This window comes from Malus sylvestris, chromosome 15 (genome assembly GCF_916048215.2).
Source record: "Malus sylvestris chromosome 15, drMalSylv7.2, whole genome shotgun sequence".
Lineage (NCBI taxonomy): Eukaryota > Viridiplantae > Streptophyta > Magnoliopsida > Rosales > Rosaceae > Malus > Malus sylvestris.
The window spans coordinates 46,501,344-46,511,850 of record NC_062274.1 but is presented as its reverse complement, the minus strand read 5'-3'; the positions used below and the strand labels follow the sequence as shown (position 1 = coordinate 46,511,850).

At 40.9% G+C, this 10,507-nt stretch overlaps 1 pseudogene; it reads left to right on the top strand.

Annotated features, from left to right (window-relative positions):
* The first annotated feature begins 381 nt into the window (after positions 1–381).
* On the top strand, positions 382–1,929 carry LOC126602045 (F-box protein At3g17710-like; annotated as a pseudogene).
* Positions 1,930–10,507: the final 8,578 nt, after the last annotated feature.

Here is a 10,507-nt window from a genome sequence, read left to right as displayed (position 1 = left end):
ATCAGGGTAAATCAACTTATCCGGCTAGTATGAATGAACTAGTATATTTTACATTGAGGGGAGGGAGAGTTCGATTAAGCCACACAATGAACAACCTAATTTGATATCGAATTCGTCATCCATGAGATTCGAACCTAAGACCTCTTACTTACAAGTGAAGAGGAATACCATCAAACTCTAATACTGAGTGACAGTACGAATGAACTGGTTTAATCGGTCAATATGGAAGCAGCCGGTTTAGTGAGTGGGCAAAATGGTAGGACAAGATAAATAAGGGGCTAAAGTAGAAATTAGAAACAATTATCGCGCCAAATGAGTCGTTGATAAAACCTTGATAAAGCTCTTAATCTGCAACCGGCATATAAATACAGGGACCAGAGAGAGAGAGAGAGAGAGAGAGAGAGAGAGAGAGGCTTTCTCTCACCACAATCACCTACCAAACGCAATGCCCTAAAACCCCGAAAGCGTCCATTTTTCAGGCTCAGCAACGCAGCAGCAGAACCATACTCGCTCTTTCACCACCATTTTTGTTTCATCATATATTGTGAGTTTCTGAAGCCCTTTTATGGTGTTTTTAAGAGCTTATTTCTTATAACATTGGTGGGTTTGATTTTACTGTTTATTTTATAATTTCTATGAATGTTACTCTGCTGTTAAAACACTTGCCTTGATCTTTTCTTGTTCTCGGTTCTCGGTTTTAGATTATTGGGTTGTAATTAAATTCCCTCTTAATCTATATCTTTGGAAATTGCAGCAGCGAAATTGGATTTTGAAGCAATGATTCACAATTTTCCTGACGAAATCGTACATGATATCCTGCTTAGATTACCTCCTAAATCTCTGATCAGATGCACCTCGGTGTGCAAGCCATGGAATTCTATGATTAAAAAACCTAGCTTTATTCGCACTCACCTCCGCCGTGCATTCGATTTTAATAACCAGTTTGGCACTCACTTCCTGTTTCTCCACCGTGTTCCTAGCGCTGGTTATCGCAAGCCAAGAGAGGATCATTGCACTCACCTCCTGTTTCTCCACTGTGTTCCTAGCGCTGGTTATCGCAAGCCAAGAGAGGATCATTACACCTTGCATTATGACAACCATACTTTTGATGAGTATTGCAAGCTAGAATTTCCAATCGTTCCCACGTGGAATAAATTTCTTCGTGTTGTTGGCATTTGTAACGGGCTGGCCTTCCTTGCCGATGATAGAACGCGATTAGGTTATACCTTCATAATATGCAAACCCGTCTATAAGAAAGTGACTTTCTTTCGATCCCGCATGCGAAGTTGTGGAACCTCCCGTACCTCAAGCCTTTGTTAATGGAGCTATTCATTGGAAGGCTGCGCAGTGTTTGACAACTGGTGGTTGTCAAATAGTCGTCATATTGGCATTCGATGTGGGTAATGAGTTATTTCGAGAGATAATGGTGCCAGAGTGTTTTAGACAGGTTGGATTGGACCGGCGACTGTCTGTTTCAGGTGACGGGAAGTCCATTGCTCTATTCATGGACCAAGTTGATAACTCTATGTTCCTCAGGTTCACGAAGAAGTCTACCCTACGAGCCATTATGTTTTAGGAAGAGCGGGGAAGTACTGTCCGTATGGAGAAATGATCAGAATTACAGGGATGAGATAGTTTCTCTGGACCTTGAATTATTAGGGTGATGTAGATTGGTTGCTGATTTTACATTTAAGTTCATGACATAAACTCATGAGATGGACGTAGAATAATAAGGCGATACTTCAAAAACCGCCAATTTTGGAAAATGAAAGGAGGACATACTAATTATGATAACTCCGAAATGTGTTATTTGCCATCTTGAGGAACTCTGCATTCTACAATGCTGTCTTTAAGAGTAGACCATGTAATATTTGCTTGACAGTAGCATGGTTGCCTTTTCAAATTATGAAAATTTTGGATATACCTGCATTGAACCTTGGTTATTGGACTCCGTTGCTGAAACTTAATTGTTAATGTCATTCCTCCGTCCTTGGTGCAGGTTTGAAATGCTACTGATAACTTTCAAGAATTTTACGATTCCTGCAGCTGCGTAGTGCTAACTTTGCTGCTTGAAATGTTAAATTCTTCATAATATGGATACTTTGAATCGTTGATGAATTTGTACCTCTCTATTTGCTAGGAGATGAACCTGGGATTTGGTACCTTTCTAGCAATTGCTTTTCTTTCTTCTTCAGAAGTCTATGTAGTCACTCAACATCTAATATCTGCTGCTTAGTGGTCTTGCTTCTACCTTCAAGTTTCGACCAGAAAAAGGATATCGCTTGTATTACAACCCTGTATCTTGATGTCCTTTCTCGTGAAGCATACGCCCCTTTTAAATTTTTTTTTTATAATCATTTTATAGGATTTCTCCGCACAAGTTATAAATTTTTCCTTTTATAAGATATATATTATAAATTGTTTCTTTTGATTATTAATTTTTATTCATAGTGATGAGGAGGTAATGTTTTGTGATAGTTTAGTACAACGATATATTTTACACTAAAGGGAGGGGGGAGTTCAGTTAAGTTACACAATGAGCAACCTAATTTGGTATCGAATCCGCCATTCATGAGATTCGAACCTAAGACCTCTCACTTATAAGTGAAGATAAATACCATCAGACTATGATACTGAGTGGCATGTTTTGTGATAGTTTAAAGATAGTAATAAAATAAATTTTTTTAGGTGAGGGTCCAAACCTTGTATAGGTTTATAAGGAGTTAGGTTTACTAAGGCCATCTCAAGTCAAGAGGCATAGGCCACATTTAGCCCTAACAGAGGTGTTTGTTTGCCCTCACTATCACTTGACTAGACTGAAGTAACTATTAGTCTAGTCTCGTGTTTCTTACCATGCGGGACAAAAGTTAAATGAAATTAACTGGGACTCACCTAGACTAAGGGTGTGGCTAGAGGTTCTTAGTGAGAGCCTAAGAAAACCATGGGACTAGCTAAGACCTTGGCTTTGTCTCTGCTCTCTTGCTAGCGTCCTCTCTTTGTTCTTTGTCCTCTCTCCTACTCTGGCCCCTCTTTGCACTGTCCTCTCTTCATGACATAATACCATCAGACCATCACCGCTCTCTTCCTCTCTCCTCGTCTTGCTCGACTGTAACCACCTGTTTGGACCCGAATATACACCATCGGCCCGTACAATCAAGATAGTTGAGTGAGCATAATTTCACACCGTTAGATGAAAAGTGGAGATAATTCATTTTATTATTATTAAAGGATAATGTTATGGTGTTTTATTATAATTATCTTTTAATAGTAATTTATTATGAAAGATAAGATATAAATTTCCAACTGGAAACATGGCAGCACAAGTCAAGCTGACTTGGGTGTTTTGGCGTGCGAATGTGTGGTGCAAACTGATTATTGTTTATTTAAAGTATGGTGGGGATCAGGATGCATGCATGGGTAAAGATTATGAAGAAGCCTAAATAGGATAGGATAAGATTGGATTTTGGTGGTGATGTGATAAGCCTAGGTTGAGATGATGACACAACAAACCTAGGTAGACTAGGCTTTTTGTGTGATTGAAGTGAAGGATTCTGCTGGAGGTTTTTTTAATAAGATTAGAAGCCTAGGTGGATTAGGTTTATGATGTGGTGTGATAAAGCCCGGATGGGCTTTATTTTGGAGGTTGCAGAAATTTAAAGGCCACAGATCAAATTTTATTCAGCAAGTTAGAGTTGCAGTCAAACTCTATCTAGCCGTGCCAAGCAAGTACATCAGCCACTATAAATACAGAGTCGCGAACAATGGGAAGGAGACCTTCAACTCAACACACAAACTGCCCTGCGCAAACCCTCGCTCTACGCGAAACCTCTTAAACATCTTGAGATTTTTTATTTTCTTTTTTACCAACACATCTTCAGTTTAGATAAACAGTATTGTGAAGGTAATCGACAAACATCTTCAGTTTGGATAAACAGCACTGTTGCCGTAGAATCAGCCAACCGCGGAGCATATTCAGTTTGGATAAATAACATTGCGTCGAGGCCGACTGGTTATCTATCCAAGTCTCGGTCGAGAAGGATTTTCGAATCCTTATTGGCAGAGGTCATCTCATTAGCCTTTTTGGTGAAGTGAGGTGTTACAAGTTGTTTATACCATATTTAGGGCCTCGTATTTAGATCTCGTACAAATACTCGAGGGACTTAAATGTAATTATGTGATAAAGGAATGGGCAAATATGTAATAAGTGAGGAGCCCTTATTCTATAAAAGGACTCCTCACCCTCACAATTAGAGGAGGCCAATTCCTAGGCCCTCTCACCCCCTCTTAAAACTCTCACTCTCAGAGCTCTCTCTCCATCAGATAAATACATAACCAGTGTGGACGTAGCCCAAATCTTGGGGTGAACCACGATACATCTTGTGTTATTTACCTTTCTTGCAGATTCACGGTTGGATTTACGTTGTTCCAAGACCTCCGGTTTTGTGCATCAACATTTGGCTCCGTCTGTGGGAATCGACAAAAAAAACTATGTCGGTACTCTTTCATTTTTTCATCAAACCTCACCATTGTGAATCTGCAAAAAAAACCCAACAACCCAAAGCTTTCCCAGAAAAACCCAAGAAAACCAGTCCATATCTCTCTCTCATCTCTCTCTCTACAGATCACTTTCTCTTTTTGCTTCCTTTCTCCCTCCATCCCTTTTCCATCTGCAATTTTTGATTTCTTCAAAGCTCTAAAACAATGAAGAAACTCTCTCTCTCTCTCTCTCTCTCTCTCTCTCTCTCTCTCTCTCACAAATTGCATATAAAAAGAGGGTAGATGGGTCCACTGGTCACCAAGAGTATCAGTAAGGAACAACTAGAAATGTTGCAACATCAGGCCTTGCTTGCAGTGGATTAAGGTCAGCTTGTAAGGATATCAGGAGCTGGCAGCTCTGCCAAGTCGCCGTTGAAGTTGTGTCGAAAGGCCACCTGCTGCTACGCCCATGTCTGAACCCCACCTGCTGTCTCCTCCTCCACCGCTCTACAAGCAGTGATCGTGGTCCCCGGACACATACCTTGATGAGGCAAGACACTGCTGCAAGAAAATCAATGGCAGATCAAACCTCCAACGGAGCAAAAACGTCACTGACGAAGACCTCGATGAGTTGAAAGCCTGCATCGAGCTAGAGTTCGGGTTTGACTCGCCCGAGTCGGATAAGCGACTCGCTAACACTTTTTCCGTTACAAGTCGCTACTGAGAAGGGTTTTTCACTCCACCTCTACCAAGCTTTTCACAACCCTCTACGACCATCTCGATTCCCTCCACAAATCTATTTTCGAGAAATCCCATTCCCTTGAATCCAAAATCCAATCCCTGGAATCCTGTTCCCGCAAAACCTTGTAATCCCTCGACCACTGCGAAGCCTTCATCCCGGAGCGTGAGTCATCCGCCGTTGCTCAAATCGAGGAGTAGAAAGCCGCAACCTTTGCCGAGGTGGAGAAGAATGTTTCCAGGGATTTGGATTTGCAGATCCAGTTCCTACGGATAGCTCAGAGTCTTTGAAGCAGGAAGGGCGGAGAAGGGCCGTGGCATGGGGAAAAAGGAGGAAGTCATTACCAGGGATCGACGACTATGCCCACCATTTTCCGACCGCGCCCAGTCATCACGACATGGGCATCACTAGTAGCCGACTGGTCCCACACATCACCGTCACCCGTAAACTCCTCGAACCATTTCTGTCGGTGATACCGTCAAGGATGAGTCTGGATGGCTTTAGTTGACCACCCACAGGGATTGCTTTTGTCGACCACCCAGGAAAAGTTATAGATGTGTTTGTTGTAAAGCATGCAAGTCTGCAAAGAGATTGCTCTGAAAAATGGACCTATTATTCTTGAAATAGGCATTTACAGGGTCCATGGTCACTTTATGTCTGATCACATGTGATGAGATTTCCGGCATAAGGTTGTATACAAGGGAGGAAGAGTCAGCTTATTATATGTGCTCAGAAAATGGAGCAGGGCCAGGGAGGGATGAGACAGAGAGAGGCGCAGTGGGAAACAGAAAGCAAAGCAAAAAAGCAAAGCAGAAAGCAAAAGAGAAAGCAAAAGCAAGGAATAAACACCCCACCAGAATGATGTGATTTACTTTTCTTGTTTCTGAATGATGTAAATTATTTTTTATCTTTCGGAGACATCTGTATAAACCTCATCAGAGGGTAAAAAAAAAAAAACCGCAAAGCCCAAAATAAATGGGCTAGAATGTTGTGTAGAGGGCGAATGCCCATAAGCTCAAAATAGCTCCAACCAGGCGATCAAAAGTACGCCCAGTACTCCATAATTATTCGGCAACCTGCCACTATTACCACCAACCAGGTGATCAAAAGTACGCCCAGTACTTCCAAAATTATTCGGCAACCTGCCGCTATTACCACCAACCAGGTGATGAAATATACAACCCGTGCTTTAAATATCATTTGGCAACTAGCCATTCATGCCACTAACCAGGTGATGAAATGTACAACCCGTACTCTAATATCATTTGGCAACTAGCCATTCATGCCACCAACCAGGTGATGAAATGTACAACCCGTACTCTCCTTCATGCCACCAACCAGGTGATCAAAAGTACGCCCAGTACTTCAAATTATACATGAGCATTACTCATGTCAATCATACATAAACATTCATAAGCATCACTCATATCAATCATACATAAACATTCATGAGCATCACTTATGTCAACATCCATGAGCATTACTCATGTCAATCAACATAAACATTCATGAGCATTACTCATGTCAATCAGCTTCAAAAGCTTCGTTTACAAAAGCTCTAGCTTCAAAAGCTTCATTTACATAGCTCCAGCTTTAAAGCTTTACTTGCAAAGCTTCACCTACAAAGCTTCAGTGCAGGGTATACAAATACTGCCTCCGAACAACCGCCACTTTGGCCCATACATGGATTCAATTTGAAGTCTCCAGCCAACAGACTCTATTGACCTAAGACTTGGGGGACTACATTATGCACCATTTATTGGGCCTTAACTGGGCCTCATGAAAAATACTTGGGGGACTTAACCCACTATTTATGTATTAAGGAGTGAACCCTTATTCTATAAAAGGGACTCCCTCACTTTCATTAGAGAGCACCCATTATTCATGTACTAAGGAGCGAGCCTTTATTTTATAAAAGGGACTTCCTCACCTTCATAGAGAGCAATGCCGCCAGCTGAGCAATCGCCTCGCCGTGAGCATCACTCCTAGCCCATCACTTATGTATTGAGGAGTGAGCCTTTATTCTATAAAAGGGACTCCCTCACCTTCATTAGAGAGTAACGCCACCAGCTGAGCAACCGCCTCGCCGCGAGCATCACTCCTAGCCCATCACTTATGTATTGAGGAGCGAGCCCTTATTCTATACAAGGGACTCCTTCACCTTCATTAGAGAGCAACGCCACCAGTTAAGCAACCGCCTCGCCGTGAGCATCACTCCTAACCCATCACTTATGTATTGAAGAGCGAGCCCTTATTCTATAAAAGAGACTCCCTCACCATTATTAGATAGCATCAACTCTAGCCCATCATTCATGTATTGAGGAGTGAGCCTTTATTCTATAAAAGGGACTCCCTCACCTTCAAACGCCATAAAACCGAGCCAACTAAGGCAACATAAGCCACGAGCCGAGCAGCTTCGCAGTGTGTGCTACTTCTAGTTGAGCATCATTTCAGATTGAGCATTGCCTTATATCGAGCATCAGTTCAAGACAACATCTAGTTACTTTGGCCCACACATGAACTGAATTTCAAGTTTCCAACCAAAAAACTCTCTTAACTGAAGACTTGGGGGACTACTGTTTATACCATATTTAGGACCTCGTATTTAGATCTCGTACAAATACTCGGTGGACTTAAATGTAATTATGTGATAAAGGAAATGGCAAATATGTAATAAGTGATGAGCCTTTATTCTATAAAAGGACTCCCCACTCTCACAATTAGGAGAGGCCAATTCCTAGGCCCTCTCATCCCTTCTCAAAGCTCTCACTCTCAGAGCTCTCTCTCCCTCAGAAATACAATATAAGTGTGGACGTAGCCCAAACCTTGGGGTGAACCACGATACATCTTGTGTTATTTACCTTTCTTACAAATTCATGGTCGGATTTATGTTGTTCCAAGACCTCCGGTTTTGTGCATCAACACAAATGATTACATTCAGCACATTGAAAGCCGAATTTGATATTGAACTTCGCAAAACGAGCAGCCTTGTCTTCAGGCTCTAGAACCCGAAGGCCGAGAGTGTTCCTTCCTCGGCCGCAGTTGTGAGATTCAGAAGTCAGTCGCGCACCCAACGCAACAACAACAAATTTTACTCATTGGCCAAGCTCGGCCAACGAGTTGGCACGCCCCGCATACAACCGAAGGACTTAGTTAGCTTACTAATTACTCGGCCTGCGCGCCACATAGGCTTAGTAGTTTTTAGGGTCAACACCACCAGACCACCATCACTAGAAGCTCAACACCGATCTTCGCGTTCGCGTGTGACCTAGACTTAAGTTGGGACCAAAATTAGAGCGTACCAAATGCCCAAGTACTAGTTGGGGTTTTCGTCGGTGGTGGAGAAGAAGCTGAGCATCGCCGGCATTGTAAATCCAGGAGCGTTACAATAGACCTAGCGGCAATTTTGATTTCAATTGTGAAATTAGGGAGAAAGTTTTGAAATTTGGTATTTGTATTTTGATATGTGAGAAACTTGTAAAATTTGGGCTTTATATTTTGTAAATTGTGAGAAGAGGGAGATGGGGTTTGACGGGAAAAGAGGGAGAGGCATAAGGAAGAGAGAGGTTTCATGAGAGAGGGAGAGAGTTCTAGAAGAGGAAAAGAAAAAAAAGAATTACTTTTTATTATCCTGCTTGCAGTCCGATACTCCACCAAACGTCTCATTAAGTTAGTTCAGCTTAGTCTATTTTAAGTTAGTCCAACTTTGTTCTTGAAGTTAGTCCAGTCCGAGATAGTCAGCCCAGTGCAACAAACACATTGAAAGTTGACAAAATCAGTCTACAACCTAAGGGCTAAAGGGAATCAGGTCAAATTTAGCCCCAGAGCAGGCAACATCAAATCCCAAACTAAGTTTGACCCCAAAAAGTAATAAAATATGAAAGGAAATAAAATATAGCCTTGAATGGTTAGGGATGAATAAATTTAGCCCAAAATTATTTCCTTAAAATATTATTTTGGAGGATCAAACATAATCAAGGGCTATTTTAGCTCTCCATAACTGGAAATGGCCTAATGAATTTGGTGTTGGAGAGAAGAATTTCTTTGGTTTGAAGACCAGACCAGGTGACCATATAGCCTCCGCACACAAACCCGGCCCCATTGTGTCCCACCCCCTCTCACACAAAACAAAGAAGTCTCGTTGATGTCCACACCCAAATTCTTCTTTCCGAAGAGGGTGAGGAAAGATGGAAGAGTTAAGGTTGTCACCAAACCAATAATTACCGCAGGTTTCTTTGTATAATTTCATTAAGTTGAGGGACATATGTCATAGCTAAAAGTCATAAAAGAATAAAACATTTACATGGCTTGCGAGTCACGAATAGCAAGTGGGCAGCCATATAGTTTTGAGTTTGATTGTAAAAGCAAATCTTTTTATGGATTGTTTGAGAGAAATTATGAATCTCACGTTGATAAGAAAAATGGCCTTGTATGGATTTTTAGAGAGTTAAACTATTTTTTATATTGTCAATTAATTTTATAATAGAACATTAACTTTCTTTTTGCTTTTCGAGAATATTGTCGGCCAAATAAGTTTTAATAAATTAAGACCCATTGTGAAACAAAACCTAGCACAAGGATTTGGGTTCGTATTGGATGTTAGTCTACAAGCACCAGCTAATGTACTAAGCCCGATTGTTACATATGTGCATTACTCTGGTCTTTTTCGGAGTATTTCTAATTTTCTATTGGGTTAATTGCCACATGCATTGGTCTCCTCATATTATCATACATGTTATGTATCACATACTCTAAGATATAAACCTATTGTTTAGTTATTTTATAACATATGGACTGGCAGTACTTTCTTTGGTCAATGTCATCAGCCTAACTACCTGCCGATTTAAATTGGTGTTCGGGCTCATAGTTCTAGCCACTAGTAGTAAAAATCGTGTCGTTTGTGGCTTACCGAGATCAAATATATCGTATTTACCAAGTTAAATTATTGATTTTAGAGTTTATAGTTCAAGTTGTAACAAATATTTTGTGAAATTGTGACTTATAATTTATGTGACAAAATAAATTTTTGTATATATCTCATCTACATTGATCATCTGACTTGTTTTTACATTTAAATATTTGGAGAACACGTTAACCTGAAATGGTTGGCACTTGGTCGGTGTATAATCCGAGTAGCTCAACCTAATTTTTGGAGAAGAACACATGCAGAAACCCGCGTGCATCATGACAGACAGACAGACAAGGACTGTTCACTTGCCAAGTCGGTGTGTTATTTATATTTTAATTTCTGAGGATCAAAACAATAGAGTTGTTCAATGTACGTACAACCAA